General features: G+C 43.0%; 1 long non-coding RNA gene across 3 annotated transcripts in view; it reads left to right on the top strand.

Moving 5' to 3' along the window:
- The window catches only part of LOC139075259 (uncharacterized), a 427,158-nt gene that overhangs the window by 203,279 nt on the left and 205,483 nt on the right, over window positions 1-18,396 (top strand). Inside the window, exon 5 of one of the 3 annotated variants that reach the window (XR_011525465.1) lies at window positions 5,854-7,750. The exons of the other annotated variants lie outside the window; for them this stretch is intronic. This is a non-coding gene — a long non-coding RNA (uncharacterized lncRNA). Of the gene's footprint in view, window positions 1-5,853; window positions 7,751-18,396 lie in introns of those variants that run through there. 3 annotated transcript variants of the gene reach the window in all.

Genomic DNA, 18,396 nt, shown 5'->3' with positions numbered 1-18,396 from the left:
TGTTGGCTGGCAGCCTGCTGTTGGGGACATCACATGGAACCTGCTGTCCGCACCGAGGGTCACCCCTGCTTGATTTCTGTTGCTCTAAGTTCAGAGGCACCAGCCTCTCCTCCAGGGCAGTTGCTTCCCTTTGTGGGCCACAAGTTGAGATATGTATCTTGCAGGATGACCTGCTTGCCGTGTCTTGAATCAGTGGTCCTTTTGAGGGTGTTTCTTGGTGGGACAGGGGCAGAGGGTCTAGGAGGGTGGAGGAGGAGATGTGTTAATGGCAGTGCTGGATGGAGGTTAAGGGAAGTGCCCTGGAGTCTGGTGGCCACAATTCGGTTCCTAGTTTTACCATTTTACTGTGTAAACTATCATATCTTCCTTAGTCTCTCTGAACCTTAGCTACTCATCTGTAAAATTGCACTCATAATAACACCTATCTCATAGGGTCCCAATGAGGCTTAAATGAGATGATCCATGTGTCTAGTGGAGTGGCTAGCTCATTTTAATGCTCACTAAATGTTAGCTGTCCTTCTTTGTGTTATTACTGAAGACCAGATAACTGTGTGTGTCTATGCATGTGACTTTTGTGTGTTTGGGGGGATCAGTTCTTGAAGGCAAAGTGAGGGGCTTCGATTTGGAGGTATTTTAGCAAGGGAATGATCTGTGCAAATCATTGTTTGCAAAGATAGATTCAGCAGTGACGTCGGGGGAGTAGGGGTGACCATTTTGGTGACCAGAGCATGCATGACATAGTGGGGAGGGAGGTGAAAAAAATTTAAAGGGTATTTTGAGAGGCAGCTCAAACCCAAAGAACTTTATGATTGGATGGACCGGTGGTGGAAGAGGGACGTATTAAACATGACTCCAGGGCTTGGGAGCCTAGAACAGGGATCGGAGGAAGCTCTCAAGCTAAGAATGATACTTTACGTTTTTAAAAGATTGTAAAAACCAAAGAAGAACATGTGACAGAAACTATCTGTGGTCTGCAAAGCCTAAAATATTCACTATCTGGCTCTTTACACAAAGAGGTACCCGACCTCTGACCTGGTCTGGGGTATCAGAAGAATCTGCCCCGGAAATTGAGAAGCCTGGAGGGGTTTTGAACAGATTTGCAATGCTGCCCAGAAAATTAGAGCAATCGGAGATGGAAATGAACATGGCATGTGCTAAACAACAGCAAGAGGATGAATTGGTTTGGTAAATAACAGTAAGCAAATATCACTGGCTGTTCTTGTTATCATCAATATTGTCACTCTTTTGCTGTCATTAGAACTTAGGGTCTGGTCTTGGAACCCCAATGTTCTTATTCCTAAAGCACGAGGTTTGCTAAGATGCCTTCCAACTCTGTGTTTTTAAAAATTTTTTTGTCAATTTCTTCTTCCTTCCTCATTTCCCTTCCTCCCTTCTCTCAATGCAGTTACAAAGACCCTTAATTCCCTTTGACATTTCTGACAGGTGGGTCATCTCTTCCTCACCTCTTTAAAAATCCTGATCATGTAAGAACTGATTCCATTTTTCCCTTCACCATTCCGAGTGATCTCTCTTCCTTTTGCAGCCCCTCCCCCTCCAGGCGCTTCCAACAAAAGAGTCAGGTCATTTTTCATGCCATATCAGCCGAATGTCAGCCTCAGAAGCATTTGTCCTTGTTTCTCTGAGTGTCGGAAGTTCTCCGTCTTCCCACTAGGGCTTTCTGAGAGCATGGAGTGGATCCCAGAATTTGTAATCCTCCCCGCTGCAACTGAACCTCTTCCCACACCATGTTTGAGAAAAACGACTGGGGGGCGGGGGGAGTCGGGAAAAGGCCGATGGAGGAGCAAGGCACGGGGTCTGGCTGGCGCGCAGCAGCCGCGCGGGCTTGCTGGCGGCCAGGATGCGCCCCGCCGGGTCCTTACCGCTGCCTTGAGAGGCCAGTCAGGGGAGAGAGATTAGGGTCATCAAGATAAGGCAGAGAATATTCAAACTGGAAGCAAAAAGAGGCTGTTTTTCCAATAGTAAGTAATCAGGGAACAGGAGGATGTAATTTGCAGATTAGGAAAGTGAACAAAGAACATAAAATTAACTTTATAGCAAAGAGGAGCACAGTCTGTTTGAAGAAATAAACCTCCATAAAGCATTACTGTTGATAAAATCAGACTGTTGATTTAAACTAAATAGGAAATATGACCAAGTCAGGGTGAGGAGAGGGGCTCAGTGGAAGTTGAGGTTGAAACTTCAGGCAGTGATGAAAGGCTGGGATGAACCTAAGAGACCTAAAGGGGCCGCGCGTGCGCGCGCCTGTGTGTGTGTGTGTGTGGAGAGAGACTTGTAGGATCAAAGCAAGGTTGCCTGTGCTAACGGCATAGATAAGAGCAATTTGCCTTCATTTAGGGGTTATCTTTATTTAAAAAGTGGCATCGACTTCCAAGAACTGGTAAACAGCAAACATGCTGTCCGCATACACACAGTCCTCGCCCCCTGCTCCCATTTTTAATTCTCAAATACCCACAAAAGCTCATCTGAAACACCAGCATCTCTCTGCTTGAACACCAGCACTGACCTGGGTACCAAAGCAGAAGAGTCCCAAAGCAATGCCTTTGATCCCGAGGTGATTAGCACAGGGCTTCTGTCCCCTGTTACCACAGGTTGACCAGATTAGGATAAAACTCCTGCCATGGGCAGTGAGAAATCCAGCTCTGTGCTGCTAGCTGCCCTTTATTTCCCCATGCCAGGCCTTCATGGCCCCACATTGATTAGGATAGGAGACTTTTGTTGTTTTTGTTGTCTTTGACCTGCTGAGGCAGGACCCTTCCCAAGGACTGAGGTTCAGAGATGCATCCCTGTGTAGCAGTGTGCTCAAAAGACTTCATTTGCCCCTCCAGGTCCATTCTCCTCCCTTCTCCATCCTGCCCTGATCTCTGGAAGCTGCATCCTGGGAATCCCTCAGCTTCTGGCTTTCTGTAGGGTCCAGCTAATGAGAGGCACCAGTAGGAGACCAGTAGGCTGGGAGAGAGGACGAGGGCAGGGGATTATTGCCTGGATTCCCTCCCTGCCAGGCTGCAACCTGGCAGTGGCTTTCTCTACCGAAGTTCAGAGCTCTCCTACAGCTATAGCTTCAGCCTCAGCTACAGCTCCCTCTGGGTTCAGGGCCCTGACCTTGTCCTTTCAAGCACGGAGATGATCATGCCCCCATGCAGCTGTTGTACCTGGAATGCTTGACCGTCCTTTGTCGGCTACTTTAAATGTGCCCTTGCATTTAACAGTCCCTTCCGCAAGCTCTTCACTAATGCCCCTATTTGAGGATGCCATTCTTGTAGGACCCTCGTGGATACAAGTGATGAGAATTCCTACCTGGAATTAGGAGGCCTGGGCTACAGCTGAGGACCTGTCATGAGCTGATTGTGTGACCTTGGGCAAGTTGCTTCTCCTTTCTGGCCTCAGTTGCTTCATCTGTGAAATGGGGATAGTGGTGAGGTCATCCTTCAGCTAAAACATGCTATGATTCTGCTTCCACTCATGGTGCAGTGGGAAGGGCTTTGGAGGAAAATAAACATAGGTTTGAATCCTGGTTTTGATACTTAATAGGTGTGTGGCCTTGGCCAAGCCTCTCAATTTTTTGGAATCTTGGTTTGCATCATCAGTAAAACAGGGAAGATAACCCTTTCCTTGCAAATTGAGAGGGAGGATTAAATAAAATTAAAAGTATGAAAGCAGCTAGAACAGTTCTCCTGGCACAGGAGCCATCCAATCCATGTTAGAGCCTTTTTCTTCTTTCTTGGCTTTTTTGGATGGAAAATGCCTGAGCATGAGTGAAGAAAAGTTTGTTGGCTCTGGAGGTTCCCATTCTTTCCACATCTAATTCTGTTTATTTGTGTTTGCTGACATCTCAGCATACAAACTCGAATTCATTTATCCTTTCCAATCTGTCGGTCCTTGAAGATTTCTCCCTGGAGCCATTCCTTCAAAAGGAGGGCAGGCCCGTGGTTAGCTGGACGGAGGGAACCAGAAGGAGGAGGCCCTGGGCACTGTGCCACTCAGCTGGCCTGGCATTCTGACCAGGACAGGGATTTCTTTCAGCTCAGAGCTCCCTGGGACAGCTGACACATATCAGGGACCTTACTTTTTCTTCTTTATGCAGATGTCACCTTTATAACTGAAGGATTGGGCCTCTAATTTTTCATGGTAATTGCTCATACGTAGATTTTAGGCCAAAAAAAGCTCTCATGCAACCCAGTCCATTGTCCTGCCCACCCCTGAACTTGCCATAAGTGATTGTGTACAGAAAATGTTTTTGAGTATATGGAGGGGGACTCTTGAAATTTTTGCTTGAAGTTTCAGTATTTAAGTGTGTGACCTGCCATAGGTAGATCCAGACGTGGACAAAGCTGTGAAGTTTTGTCCACGACATCGCAAACAAAAACAATTGTCAGTAGTTTCTTCCATTCACTCTCAGTGTCCTCTTTTTTCATTTCAGCATCTCAATTTCCAGATACTCAACGTCTGTAACTACCAAGAGTTAACAAGAGACTCCCTTGTAGTGACTGTACCAGGGTCAAAGAGACCCCCACAGGGGCTGGCCCAATGGCACAGCAGTTAAGTTCGCATGTTCCGCTTCAGTGGCCCAGGGTTCGCTGGTTTGGATCCCGGGTGCGGACATGGCACCGCTCGTCAAGCCATGCTGTGGTAGGCATCCGACGTATAAAGTAGAGGAAGATGGGCATAGATGTTAGCTCAGGGCCAATCTTCCTCAGCAAAAAGAGGAGGATTGGCAGTAGTTAGCTGAGGGCTAATCTTCCTCAAAAAAAAATAGACCCCCATAATTCTGCCCCATTGAATATAAACTTATATGTCTGTCAGTACCCACTGAATGCTCTAAAAAATATGATAATTTAATCCATTCATCTATTTATCCATCCATTCGTCCAACCACCCACCTAACTAGCCAATTGACAAATATTGATTGGGAGCCTCTTATGCACAAAATGTGGTAGTAGGGTTTCTATAATAATTTTTTTTTAAAGATTTTATTCTTTTCCTTTTTCTCCCCAAAGCCCCCCAGTACGTAGTTGTATAGTCTTCGTTGTGGGTCCTTCTAGTTGTGGCATGTGGGAAGCTGCCTCAGCGTGGTTTGATGAGCAGTGCCATGTCCACACCCAGGATTCGAACCAACGAAACACTGGGCTGTCTGCAGCAGAGCGCACAAACTTAACCACTCGGCCACAGGGCCAGCCCCTCTGTGATAATTTTTAAAAAGTGTCAGTCACAGTTCCAGACTTAAGAAATATAGAGTATATTTACAGACCCACAACAAATAAAGATAAAAAGTTCTCTCACAATATCATTGTAAGCAAGGACTGAGTGTCCGGTAGTGATAATAGGCATTATTGAAGTTCAAAGGAAAGGGAAAGTGCAATGGGGCAGAGTAATAAGGACTGGCTTTAGAGAAGAAATGGGAATAGAGCCAGGTCTTAAAGGATGAGTAGAGTTTAGGTGAGTAGAAAGAAAGAGAAAAGCTACCAGATAAGGCGTGGGGGTAGGGGAAATGAGGAAAATAGGAGTAGATCTGTTTGGCTGGAATGGAGCATTTGAGAAAGTAATGGTGATAAGATTGGAAAGGTTGGTCGGGACTGGTTTCTGGAAAAGAGGGTGGAATGTGAAACTGAGGAGCATGGGCCTTTCCTACAGGTAATCGAGAGATTTTTCTAGCCGGGGAGAGGCATCTAGTATAAGTATTTAGAATGACTTAGAGTATGGAGTGTTTGCATTATCTATCGACTCACTGATTCATAGATTCATGCAACAAGAGTTTAATGGGCTCTACTGTGTGCTTAATTCAATGATCATGGTGGACACGAGTTATTATGTCTCATAATATTATTTCTCCTTCAGAAATCAAAGGAACCCTTGCCTTGGGGAGAGCTTCTTATTCATCAAGACCAAATAGGTAACCCAGAGATGAAGAACGCAAGTAACCATTGCAGTTAACTCTTTTTCTAAAAAAAATATTTTTATTGTAAAATTAAACACAGATACAGAAAAACAAACTACTGTGAAGCTTAGTGAATTATTATGCAGTGAATACCCTTATAACTACCACCCAAATCGAGAAAGAATTCCCAGGCACCCCCGTCACCCCTCCATGTGCCTCATCCCAACACAATCTCTCCCTACCTCCAAAAGTAACCACTATCCTGACTTTTGTAGTAATTACTTCCTTGCATTTATTTATGGTTTTATCACTTAAGTGTGCATCTCTAAAACCTATAGTTTAGTCTTGTCCATATGTTTTTTAACTTGATAGGCTTTTTAGGTCTCTTTTAATCTGTGGTTTCCCCCTCTACCTCTTTCTTTTCCTTACAATTTATCTGTTGACAAATCTGGGCCATTTGACTTGTCAGGTTTCCTACAGTGAGATTTGCTGACTGCTCACTCATGGTGCAGTTCAGCGTGTTCCTCTGTCTTCTGTATTTCCTGCCATTTGGGAGCTGGATCAAGAGGATTGATTTAATACAGGTTTAATCCCTTTAATAAGATTATTGGTGATGTTATATCTTGTGTCTGGTTTACACTGTTTTTGATATTAGTCGAAGCAGATGCTCAAGGTCTACCTCATTAATTCATTGGGAGTTGAAAATAGTAATATTTTAATTTCATATATTTATTTATTTATTTTTCTCCTGGGATATTTTTATAAAGAGACACTTACCCATATCTACTATTTTGTTACACAGGAGTACAGTTCATACAGGGTAGGTAGGGTAGGGTTTGATTATTTCCTTTTATTTACCCAGTTTTCAAGATAACAATTGGAATATTGTTTCCTCAGACGGTGACCAATTATTATATTTTAAATATATGTCATGAGCTCTTGGATTTATGTATATTTGATGAGTTGCAGTCTATTGCAAAGCTTAAATCTTTGGCCAGTGGAGAACTCTTCAAGGTGCTTCCTGAGTTCTTTTGACATGATGTTAGTTAGTTTTTGACAACTTCCTTCTACCTGCTGGCATGCTCCAAACTCCTCATGGATGGATCCTTCCTCAGACCTAAAGTTAGCCATTGCTCCAAGAAATCCTGGTTTAGTTCAATGGGATATGTCATTTCAAGATCAAATCTGAGTGCTAGAGATGCTCACAGCTATTGGGTGGCCTTTTGTTTCTAAGTTCTTTCAGGGGAAAGAGCTGGAATAAGCAAATACGTCATGATTTCATACTGATATTTCTAATCCGGATTCATATCTACAGGGTGTTTACTTAACATCTTATGTATTACCTCAGTAGCTCCCCTCTCTAACCAGAAAATCCTTGAAGGCATGGGGGATGGTAGAATTAGAATATCTAATTAGCATTTGCTTTTTTCTACTTTTCATATACAACATTCTCAGAATAATAACTTGTACTATCACTGATATTATTACTGAAAGTAGCTAAAACATTTTTTTGCATATGTGAATCATCTCCTCATTTTTTATAGTTGTAGTATATTTGCATTTTAAATCATACAGCCGTTGCATACTAGAGTCTCTACCTTTTAACCCTCATTTAGTCTTTTATCTATAAGTAACGATATATCTAATATTCACCAGCAATACTTGTCTGAAACTTGTTCTTTAGTAGACACCTTAAGAAGGGCTCACGGGAATAATATTCTCTGAGTCTTCGCATATTATTAGCAGTTCGTGATTTCCTGGATAAAACATCCTTAGTTCACATTTTCTTCCCTTGAATATCTTAAATACATTACCCTAATTTCTTCTGGCAAAAAGCTTTGCTGTCAAAAAAAAAAATCTGAGCATAATTTAATTTGATCTCTCTTGTAAGTTATAAGCTCCTTTTGCCTAGATATCCAAGTTTTTTTCTTTTTCTTTTAAATACAATAATTTTTCTAGAATATGTCTTGGTTTTGGTCATTCTGGGTCAATATTCTTAGGTACATGATATGTTCTGTCAACATATAGTTCAAATCATTTTTTATATTAGGCAGACTTTCTTGAATTACAGTTTTGGTATTTTCTTTGTTCTCTTGAGACTCTTCTGTTCCCTTGCTTTCATCTTCAGGGTCTCCTGTTAGTTGTGTATTGGATCCTCTTTGACTATCTTCCAGAACTCTTTTTAATGTAAGTTCCAATTGTTTGGATTTTGTGATAATACATAAGAGGTCTGGGCAAATGTGTGTATATTTCAAAACTGATTTATGATTTGGGGTAATGACTACAGTGGTTTTTTAATATTATTTTCATTTTATTAGTGGGCACTGGAGAAATTGACTTATAATCTCCAATATGCATTTATAGGACAACAGCAGGCCAGTACGATAGACAGTTTTGCACCCTGAGGTTTTTGCTGCCCCTCAAATCATATAGTCTAAAAATCTGAGACTGGCACTGGAGGTAAGAACCTCCTACATTTTTTGGGATTAAAAATCTTTTCTTTGCCTTTTTCAATTACTAAAGCCTATTAGAAACAGAAAACTTTACCTTCATCAAGCATATGAATTTAGGGAGATTTCATTTATTTGTTCACCACAGAACTTAAAGGAGTAAGGGTGAGGATGGCTGTTGAGGCAGGGGGAATGATATGAGTAAATGCATGGAAACCAGTCTGAGAAAAACCTGTTTTTTAGCTTAACAGAATGATTTTTAAAGGAGAAAGGATAAAGCAATTATCCCCCAACATCCTGTGTTCTGTGTGGTTCAGAGCAAAATCATCCATTATAATAGTGTGAAGTTGCTGATCCACATGACCTGGACTTTTGTTTCTGAGGTATATTAGTTTCCAGATGCTGCTGTAATGAATTACCACAAATTTAGTGGCTTAAAATGATACAGATTTATCCTCTTACCGTCCTGGAGGTCAGAAGTTTGCAAGGGGTTAAAAATCAAGATGGGTTAAAGTAAAGGGTTAGCAGGCCTCCTTCGGAGGCGCTGGGGGCAGAATGCCTTCCTTGCTCTTTTCAGCTCCTAGTGGCTGTCTGTATGTCTTTGCTTGTGGCCCTTTCTTTCATCTTCAAAACACATCTCTCCAATCTCTGCCTCCATCGTCCCATTACCTTCTCTTCTTTGTAGCCAAATCTCCCTCTGCATTCCTCTTATAAGGACACTTGTGGTCACATGTAGATAATCCAGGATAATCTCCCCATCTCAAGATCTTTCACTTAATCGCAACTGCGAAGTCCCTTTTGCCACATAAGGTCAAATTTACAAATTCTGGGGATTAGGACATGGATATCTTTGAGGGACCGCTATGTGGCCTACTATATGCATAAGATTTTGGCACCAAAGTATCCCTAATAACAGAGAGAAGTAAACTCATTTCCAGGTTGGTGATAGGGCTAAAGTTCAAAATAGTCTCCTGGAAGCCTACAATTTCTTTGAAGATTAACATTTGCATTTTCTAGTTTACATTTATGCTTGCTTCCTAATAAGAATAATAATCTCCCTATCCTACTTTCCTGCATCAAAAAAAAAAAAAAAAAAATTGATCTGGGAAGATGCACCATGATTCTTGCATGGCTGCGAGGATTCTGGGATACCATATCACACCCTATCTAATTTCGACAGCATGGTGTCACAGCATAGGAAAGAGCAAATGAAGAGGTGTCATTAGTTTCAACTATAGCTGACTCAGGCCTAGTCCAGCAATTTGGGGTGTGGAGAGCCCCAAAAGATTCTGATTGTTTCCTACTCAGAACCCCATTCATGCCTGAGTCTCTTGAGTGAGGCAAGAAGTCTCAGTGGGGCTTGAGGTAAAGACAATCAGTGGGACTTCCTCTTCAATGTGAAAATGAGTCCCTAGAGATCACGGATACCCTCTCCTCCACAGTACTGAGTCAAGAACTGATCCTCACGGAATGCTCTTCTGTGGACTGACTCTCAGAATGGACCTTCCTTGCTTTCCTGGCCCTGGGTTCCTGGATGGGCTCTCCTTCCTGCCAGAGGGCTTGTTGTGCACAGAATCAGCATCCTGGGCTTGGTTTCTACTGAAGGAGGCATGAGGAGTCTTCTTTCTGCCCTGCAGCTCTTTGCATGATAGGCCATGCATAGTTATGAAGCATGCTTTCTCTGAATCCTTCCTCTCCCTCCACCCCAGCCCCTTCTGCTCTGTAACTGCTCAAGGTCCCAGGACAGTTGAAATTGGACCAGCCTGGTTGCTATTTTTAACCTCTCCATGCATCACAGCTGAGGACTTGGCCCCCACACAGGTGCATCCACAGCCGCTGTTTCTTCCTCTCTGAGGACGCAGACAGAAAACCAATGCCTGTGCCTGGAGTGGAGGGGGCACAGGAGGCAGGAGGCCCAGTTGTTGTCTCTCAACCTCCTGGTCTACCCAGCTCTGCTGACTGCAGCGTGTCGTGCGGCAATATGGCAATTCATAAAATGTGACATTCATGTGTGCAGCACACCGCTGTGAGCCTGTTTTATTCCATGATAAAGACTACATCTGTCAGGCCCTATCTGCTCATGTTCGGGCCAGGAAGAGAATTATATTGCCCAGAATTTCTCTCCCCTTCCTTCTTCCTAGAGGCAGGCTTCTCCTTCCTCCCTGCAGAGCCAGCTGAGGGGTCTGCTCCCAGGGGAGGGTGGGGGTGGGTAGAAATCCACGGTGGATATCCCAGGATCAGGAAAAGGATGGATCAACTTCAAATTATTTCTCTCGTTAGGAGACTTGCCCTAGAATGTCAGAGAGTCTCTGTGACCTATTAAAAAACTGATACAACATATACACATATATACACACGCATTTTTGTTTGCATACATATATACATACACAGATACTATATATATGATACAATATATATTACATATTACAATATTACATATATATGTGTGTAATACATGTGTATGTGTGTGTGTGTGTGTGTATATATATATATAAATTTTTAACTGACTTTGGTTTTGAAACTTTTCACCAGGCATTTTTGTTTCAGTTAATCACGTTTCTATTGCAGCCTGGGGACTTTTTAAAGCATTTCTAGAACCCCCTATCTTGCTCCCAAAGGCTTAAGCATTATTTGATAATTAGCCTTCACAATTATGTTATACGTTTTGGAGAGAAGAAGTGTGGGCTGGGGGAGGGCGGGAGGAAGAAAGTTGTGTGTGTTAGTTAATGTGGGAGGAATGAGGGGTATTATCTGGGGATTGGAGGAATGCTTGTGAGAGGAAGAAGTTCACTCTGTCAAAACTGTGTTGGTTGCCAGTTCTCTGTGAAACCCTCACTTAGACTCAGGGAAGGGCAATGGGGGGAACACTGGAAGCTTTCTCGCCTTTCCTAATTAAAATGATGCCAGAAAACAGGATCCACCTCGAGGCCAGCTACATGCCGTTTAAAAAGAAATAGGCTTCATGACATTTTCTCTCCCTTTCCTGGGACTCACAATGGGAACAAGAGAAAGGAAGAATACTTGTTAATATTTTGGACATCGTATTTTGGTACCTACTTGACTGTTAGCTTGATATTACAATAAAGTAATCCTTGCTAAAGTGACAGTTTTTCTTCCTTTCTTTCTGCCTTGTGTTCATATACCTTCTGCCTCTCAACGTCCACACACTCACATAAGCACAATGCAGTATCCAGTGCTCTTGGGGTCTGTTCCTTTGGTTCACACTCTCTGATTCTCTAAAGGAAACCATCACATTTTCATCTTCAAAAAGGTATATTTGCTTTATGTTTTCATTTTATGAAAATTCTTCTCTTTTATGTCTTTTTTTTTGTTTCCTGAGGAAGATTTGCCCTGAGCTAACATCCATGCCAATCTTCCTCTATTTTTTAGTATGTGGGCTGTCAGCACAGCATGGCTGCTAACAGGGCAGGGTAGGTACACACCCAAGAACCAAACCAGGGCCACCAAAGCGAAGCAAGCTGAACTTAACCACTAGGCCACCAGGGCTGGCCCTCTTTTCTTATTTTTTAAGGGAAAATTTTTGTTTTGTTGATTGAATCATATTTTGAGAAAGTTGGGTATGTGGCTGATTTTGAGAGTGGAAGAGAGAAAATGAGAGAGGGGACCAAGTATTGTGCTGTGTAGTATGTGTGTGTGTACGCACACACACAGAGGGTCTGAGGGCTCTTAAGTCAAGGATTGCCCTCGGCCAAAATATTAAAGTAGGTGAAGAGGTGTACTAGGGGCCACGTCTGTCTTTATCACTTTTCTTCCAAATCCAAGATGTTAGAGGACCACAGCACTTACCCAAAGCTGCAGTGGAATTCCAGGCAGTACCAGACAATGGGAAAGGCTTTTTTGTTTGCTTACTTGCCTGCAATTTATTACAATTATTATTATTTTTGGGGGGCAGTGAGAGGAATTACTGAATTTCTTGGTTCCTCTAGAAGCCCATCACATATAGAGGTGCTTGAAGCTAGTCACATTAAATGTTTTTTTCTTGACTGGGGCAGGAAGCTTGCTGTAGAGCAGGGCTTGCCGGTTCAAAGGCCTATAGGGGCAGTGACTGTGATGGAGATGAGTGAACCCCTCTGGGTGTGAGGCAACTGGGAGTGAAGGGGACTGTGCTAACAGGGGACCGTAGCCACCCAACTCCAGCCATTGCTGCTGGTCAGGAATGTGAGCCCAGTGTTGGCAGACTGTTGATTTTTTTCTGGATTGTTATGTGAAGCTTCCTGATTTTAAAATATTGATCATTCATTCCAATTAAGAGGAAAAAAACCCACTACAGGCCAAATAAAATACATCAGAGGTCTGGATTTCTTTGCTATAGAAGAAAAAGTGGTGAGTTCATTATGGCCCTTTAACATGCTGCATGACCTTGGAAAGGTCTGTTTACTCCTTTATGAGCCAAAGGAATTGGGGTAGATAAGCTCCGAAATGTCTTCTTGCTTGGACCCTCTAGGATTTTGTGGCTCCTGAGTCTTGTGTTCAGAACTTCAAGATCCCTTCATCTCCTGGGATTTCATGAAGAGCTGAGCAGAAACCCCAAACGAGAAAACAGGAGAAGCATAGGTAGACGAGGGTCAGAAAGGGCTGGGCAACAGGAGACATTACCTGCTCGTGTGCCACTACATGTTTTGCAGAAAAATCTTCCTGCTTTGAATTCTTTATGAGAACTTTCCCTCCCCTCAACACCCATAGTCCTTTTCCAACCCTCTCCTTCAGCAAATTTGTTCATCCAATATATTTATTAATTGCTGACCTGGAACCAGGCACACTCTTACATCTTCCATCACTTTCCCATGAATATTATAGTTATTTGAATAAAAGGATGGAGAAAACTTTATTCTCCAAACTTCCAGGATACCAGGGAAGGAAGATTGGTCTGTGGGATGTACTCGCTGTGAGAAAAGCAGGGCGGGCTTATACTTCACAGAGGAATGCACACTGTGAGATGGATCACCTCTTGGAGAGCCCAGAGGTGGAGGGCCACCAAGATGGTGGAAGGCCACATGGCACATAATGCCACCCCTCTCTGCTCACCTCAGTTCTTCCACCAAGTTACCAAAGTCGGGAGGTACTGGGACCCAATCATGGCAGCAGGCTTAGGTGCACAGCAGAGAAGGAAGGGCAGGAGTTTGCAGAAGTCATGGGCAAAACTCTGGATTCTGGGGAACCGTAACATTTGTCCAAGCCAGTTTCTGAGATGTGGTGAGGTTCCCAGGGAACATCTGAGTGTATTTGGGTACAACTGGGCACATTATCTCCTTAGCTAGGTCTTGAGTGGTTTGACAGCAGGATCCTTGTCAAAGTTGTTTCTACAGTCTCATGCAGCTAACACAGTGCTTTTGTACAGAGCAGATGCTCAGTAAACACTTGCTAACTGACTTGAATGAAGGAAGGAAGGAAGGAAGGAGGAAACTGTTAACTGCCAGTCCAGGAACATGGAATGCAGGCATTGCATGGATAAGCAGACTAGAAATAAACCAGTCCTGGAGAGGGTTAATTTCCGCCTTCAGCAGTCACAGGAAGGATAATGTATGCTGGGGAGGAAAGCATTAGTCTTTCCCTTTTGAAACCCCCGAAAAGATTTGTCTGAAGCATGTATTTAAATGGGCAGCATACAGGTGTTTTCAGAGCTGCTCCAGCCCCAGAGAAGGCCTCAGGGCAAACCAGAGAAGACAAACTTGGTAAGGAGAAACGCTCCTCAGCTACTCTGCATGCTTCAGTGGGAAAATGCAAATCAACTCATTTCCGCTTTTGAGGACAACTTCAGATAAAGGGGTCCCCGGGCAAAGTAACCCCTTCAATGTGCCTGGCTGTCTTTCTCCATTGCTATCTTCTCCTAAACTACCTGCCGTGCCAGCTGTCGGGGGTGGAGAGGAGCCTGTGGATTGGCTGCAGGGGAGATGAGAGAGGAGATGCATAGTAATGAGAAGCTGGGGGAGGAGAGAGAAGGAAGGGGGCATTTGTGTGCCCGAAGAATTTTGTGGAAGAGGCCTTGAACTAGGAGGCAGAATTACCTCCAGTTCTGTCTCTGTGGCTGCCAGCTGTGGGTCACCTTGGGCAAGGGGTAGGATTCACAGGCAGTCAAAGCTAAAGTGACTGTTGGAAATCATGCCAATTCCACCATTTAGGTTTTGCGGTTTTTTTTTTTTTTACATTGGGAATCTGAGATCTGAACAAGGTATCAGAGAGGAGTAAGTGGAAGGTGAGGATTAGAGAGGATTAAAATACAGGACTCCTGGCTGCTGGAACAGAACCCCTCCCACCATCCCAGGTGTCATGCTGAGGAGTACCTGTATCAGCAGGCGAGGGTTTGCATGTTTTATAGTTGGATGTGAATGTTTGGGTGTGCCTCAGGGCTCAATTAAGATTTGAAAGACCTGAATCTCTCAAAAAATTATGGCAACCTCCCCCTACCCCACCAATGTAGGTAATTGAAAGTAAAAACAATGCAAAATTGTAACAAAAATGTGAGAAAGTAGAATAAAGAACTAATTTTTCCCGCAGTGACTGCTCTCGTGATTTTCAAATAGCAAATTCTATTCAAAGTTTTTATTTTGGGTGCTGCTGTTTTGCCAATGTGTCTCAGGCACATGCTTTTCCTGCTTATTGGGAAATCCAGTGTAGGACATTTGAGTGTCATCAGGTACTTATTTCTGAGTGAGTGCATGACAGGTTGTGTGAACACACATTTAGGCAATTTTATATTGTTATTTTTGTGTTTATGTGGTTTTCTATGGTATTAAGTGTGTTTTTTTTGGTGAATAGGTATGTATGCAGATGCAGGTTTGTTTCCTCTTTCTACAGAGCGAGGCAATCAAGTGATTGCTAAAATTGGCAGGCTCTAGTTTGCTAAATGAGATGACATATGAAAAAAGAGCCTTTCACACGGCCTGTGCATGCTTGAAGGTTACTTTTTCTCACCAAGTAAAGAAATGAATGAATCCAAATCAATCTCAATCTAAAGTTGAAATAATCTAGGTTCGAAAAGCATCTAGGACCTGAATTTTTAGAGGACATCATGTGTCACAGGAGTCATAGAATGGGCAAGTCAGTTTTAAGCTTTATTGATTTTCCTAATTTGCTTTTTATGGGTCAGGGCTAAGTACCTTTCAATTTTACCTCAATCAGCAAAGAATTTACTGTAGTTTTTCCATGCTTATATATCAGAAACTTATGTATGTGATATATCTATAACTATGTATCTATACCTATCTCTATACATGTGTGCGCGCGCGCACACACACATTGGTTCACAGTGGTGGCCTCTGATTTGGGCTTGACTTGGCTCTCTAGGAGCTGGACGTGAGATGGTTCCCGCACATCTTGGTGTGTAATCCATAACCTGGAGTCAGTTTAGCCCCAGGTAAATACTCCCTGCCTGACGGAAATTTTGGCCTCCCCTGGAAAGAAGTTTCCGTGGGAGACGCTCACTCAAACTGAAGTCCAGAATTATTACCAGTGATCATAACAAGAGTTGGAGGAATTCACTGTAGAACATTTTATTCCCCAAATGGTTTTCTCATCTGTCCTGCTAGTTGATTCTCAGAAAAGATCATTGTAATACTAAGCTAGTGTTTATTGAGTCTTTAGTGTGGGCCAGTGGTTCTTAGGAGTGGCGAAAATTCCTAGTGTATCTATTGCCCCCTTCCAAAGGATATTTGGGAATATCTGGAGACACTTTTGGTTGCCACAGCTAGGAGGGGAGGAGCAATATTGGCACCTAGTGACTAGAAGGAGAGATGCTGCTAAACAGATTACAATGCAAACACTTCCCTCATCCAACAAAGAATTATCTGCCCCAAAATGTCACTTGTACCGAGGTTGAGAACCCTGCTGAATGCCAAGCTCTGTGTCCCTTCATTAAAGGCAGGTCTCCATTAGTTTTTTCAAGAATCCAATGGGGTAGGTACTATCGTCTACTCTGTATCTTAAAGATGAAAGGTAATATGGCACGGAGAGAAATGACTTGACCAAGGCCATGAGGTCCTAGGTGCAGAACTGCATTTGAGCCAGATCTGTCCTCTTTCACCCAGTTTTAAGCATCACTCTATGCTGCAGGCATCCTTAGGCCTGTCTCAGCAGCATCCCAGACAACAAGCTCTTTCCACCCAATACACTGGCACCCCCGATACACTGGCACCCCTCACAGATATAGGTGAATTGTTCCAGCACAGGGGAGACCAGTCTAGATTTTGTCTTCCTCTCCCACCTGATGGTGTGTTCAGTGCTGAAAATTTCCTGTAATGTGAAATTTGTCCTTCTTTGGCCCCTTTTCTCTTCTTTCCTTTCTTTGTCTCACCACAATAATCTAGCTTTCCTTCTAAACTATAGCCCCTTCCTTAAAGAGTCATCCAATAGCGGGTGGGTCACCTTCACTAATGGCTAACTGGATGGTCGTCCAAGGGGTAAGGGTATTGATTGTTGCCACCAGACAGGAAAAGAGGACAGTTTACTCTGACACTGGACAGTCCCTGACATTCGATTTTAAATCATTTTCATGAAATTCTCTCACTGTTCAGAATCTAGGAAAACAAACATCTAAATATGAATTTAGGTTTCAGATTGTGCCAAGGTTTCACAGAATAGCTTTTTCTTCCACAAAAGCCTTCTGAAGAATTCCTTTATCAGAAGAGAAAAGCATTCCTAGAGATCTCATTAGGTAAATTACTCTCAGATTAACATATTTTATTAATTACCTATTATGAGACCCCGAAGCTAAACAATCCTAAAAACAACAAAAAGAAGTAAATATAGTTTCCAGTGACTAATAGATGCCATGAAAGACATAATCAGTAAAATCAATTATGTGCATTATTATAATGAAAGGTACAGTTAGTGCTTTAAAAAATAATTAGGTTATTGGCTAAGAGGAAACTAACCCCCTCCATTATCCCTGGAGCAAGCCCTGGAGGCTTCACTCAAAGGCTTTTAGTATAGAAATCATTGGTTTTATTGGCCAGGCAAATTAGTGACTCCATTAGCTTCGCCAGTAGGGAACCCTGGTTTTCCTAAGTCACCAGGTGCTTTTGATCTGGTTGTGCATTTTCTCGAGTGGAAAAATATAGGGTTGGAACAATGCATCAAGATGTGTACAAAATATCCGCCAGTCGAAATGTGTGGTGAGGGTAGGAGCCGAGGTCAAAGAAGTAAAATAGGTGGTGATGGTTTGGTGGTATGTGCGTGGAGTGTGTGGTTTGTGTGGTGTGTGTGGGTTGTTCACTGCGTGTGCACACGTATGTGCCACTTGAGAGCTGATCAACAACATTTCCAAACCTCTGTCCAGAGCTCAACTTGCCTGTCTTGTTTTGTATGTAAAAATATTCCACTTAAACCTGTAGCAAAGCTATCTCCAAAGTGCCAATAAATAATATATGCAAAGTTTTTTTTGTCTTATCAATATAAAGAAATGTGGAGTTGCGAGGCTGGTGAAAACTTGCATTAGACAATGTAATGAAGCAGGAATTAGAACAGCGTAGTTCCTCTGGCCATTATAAATGAGGACGGCAGCTACCTGGAGAATGGGAAAACTGATGAGTACAGTCTGTTGGGGAGAGCAGGAGGAAAATTTCCCCCAGGAACACATTTCAAATTACTTATTTATGAACTGATGAACTGGGAGACCACCTATTGAGACATCGGCGTAAGCAGTCTGCTGCAGACAGCTACAGAACTCCAGCTAATTGTGCGGCTGTTTTCTGTTAGAACTCCTGCTCTCCAGCTGGGCTTTGGAGGCAGGAAATTTAGGCTCCGACTAGAAGTTATGCTTTTCCTCTTTCTAGTCTGCATAAATATATACATACATATTTTAATCCACTTGAATCGTTTGGCGAGAGCCTGGGAAAAAGCTGCTACAATTGGCACAGGAGGAGCTGGGGTAGAGAGGAGGTTTTGGTGTTGAAAGGTTTGTAGGTTATGCCCTGCGGTCTGGGAGGGAGATTGAGTTCCTTCTGGGCTCCTCTGTCAGCTCTCAAAAGGCTATTGGCTCAGGCCACAGAGAGCCTCATCTTCTTCCTTCCCATCTTGGTCAGCATCCGCCTCCCC

The sequence above is a fragment of the Equus przewalskii genome, chromosome 13, assembly GCF_037783145.1.
Source record: "Equus przewalskii isolate Varuska chromosome 13, EquPr2, whole genome shotgun sequence".
NCBI classification, from domain to species: Eukaryota; Metazoa; Chordata; class Mammalia; order Perissodactyla; family Equidae; genus Equus; species Equus przewalskii.
The sequence above is the reverse complement of the archived record's forward strand: the minus strand, read 5'-3'. Positions and strand labels throughout refer to the sequence as shown.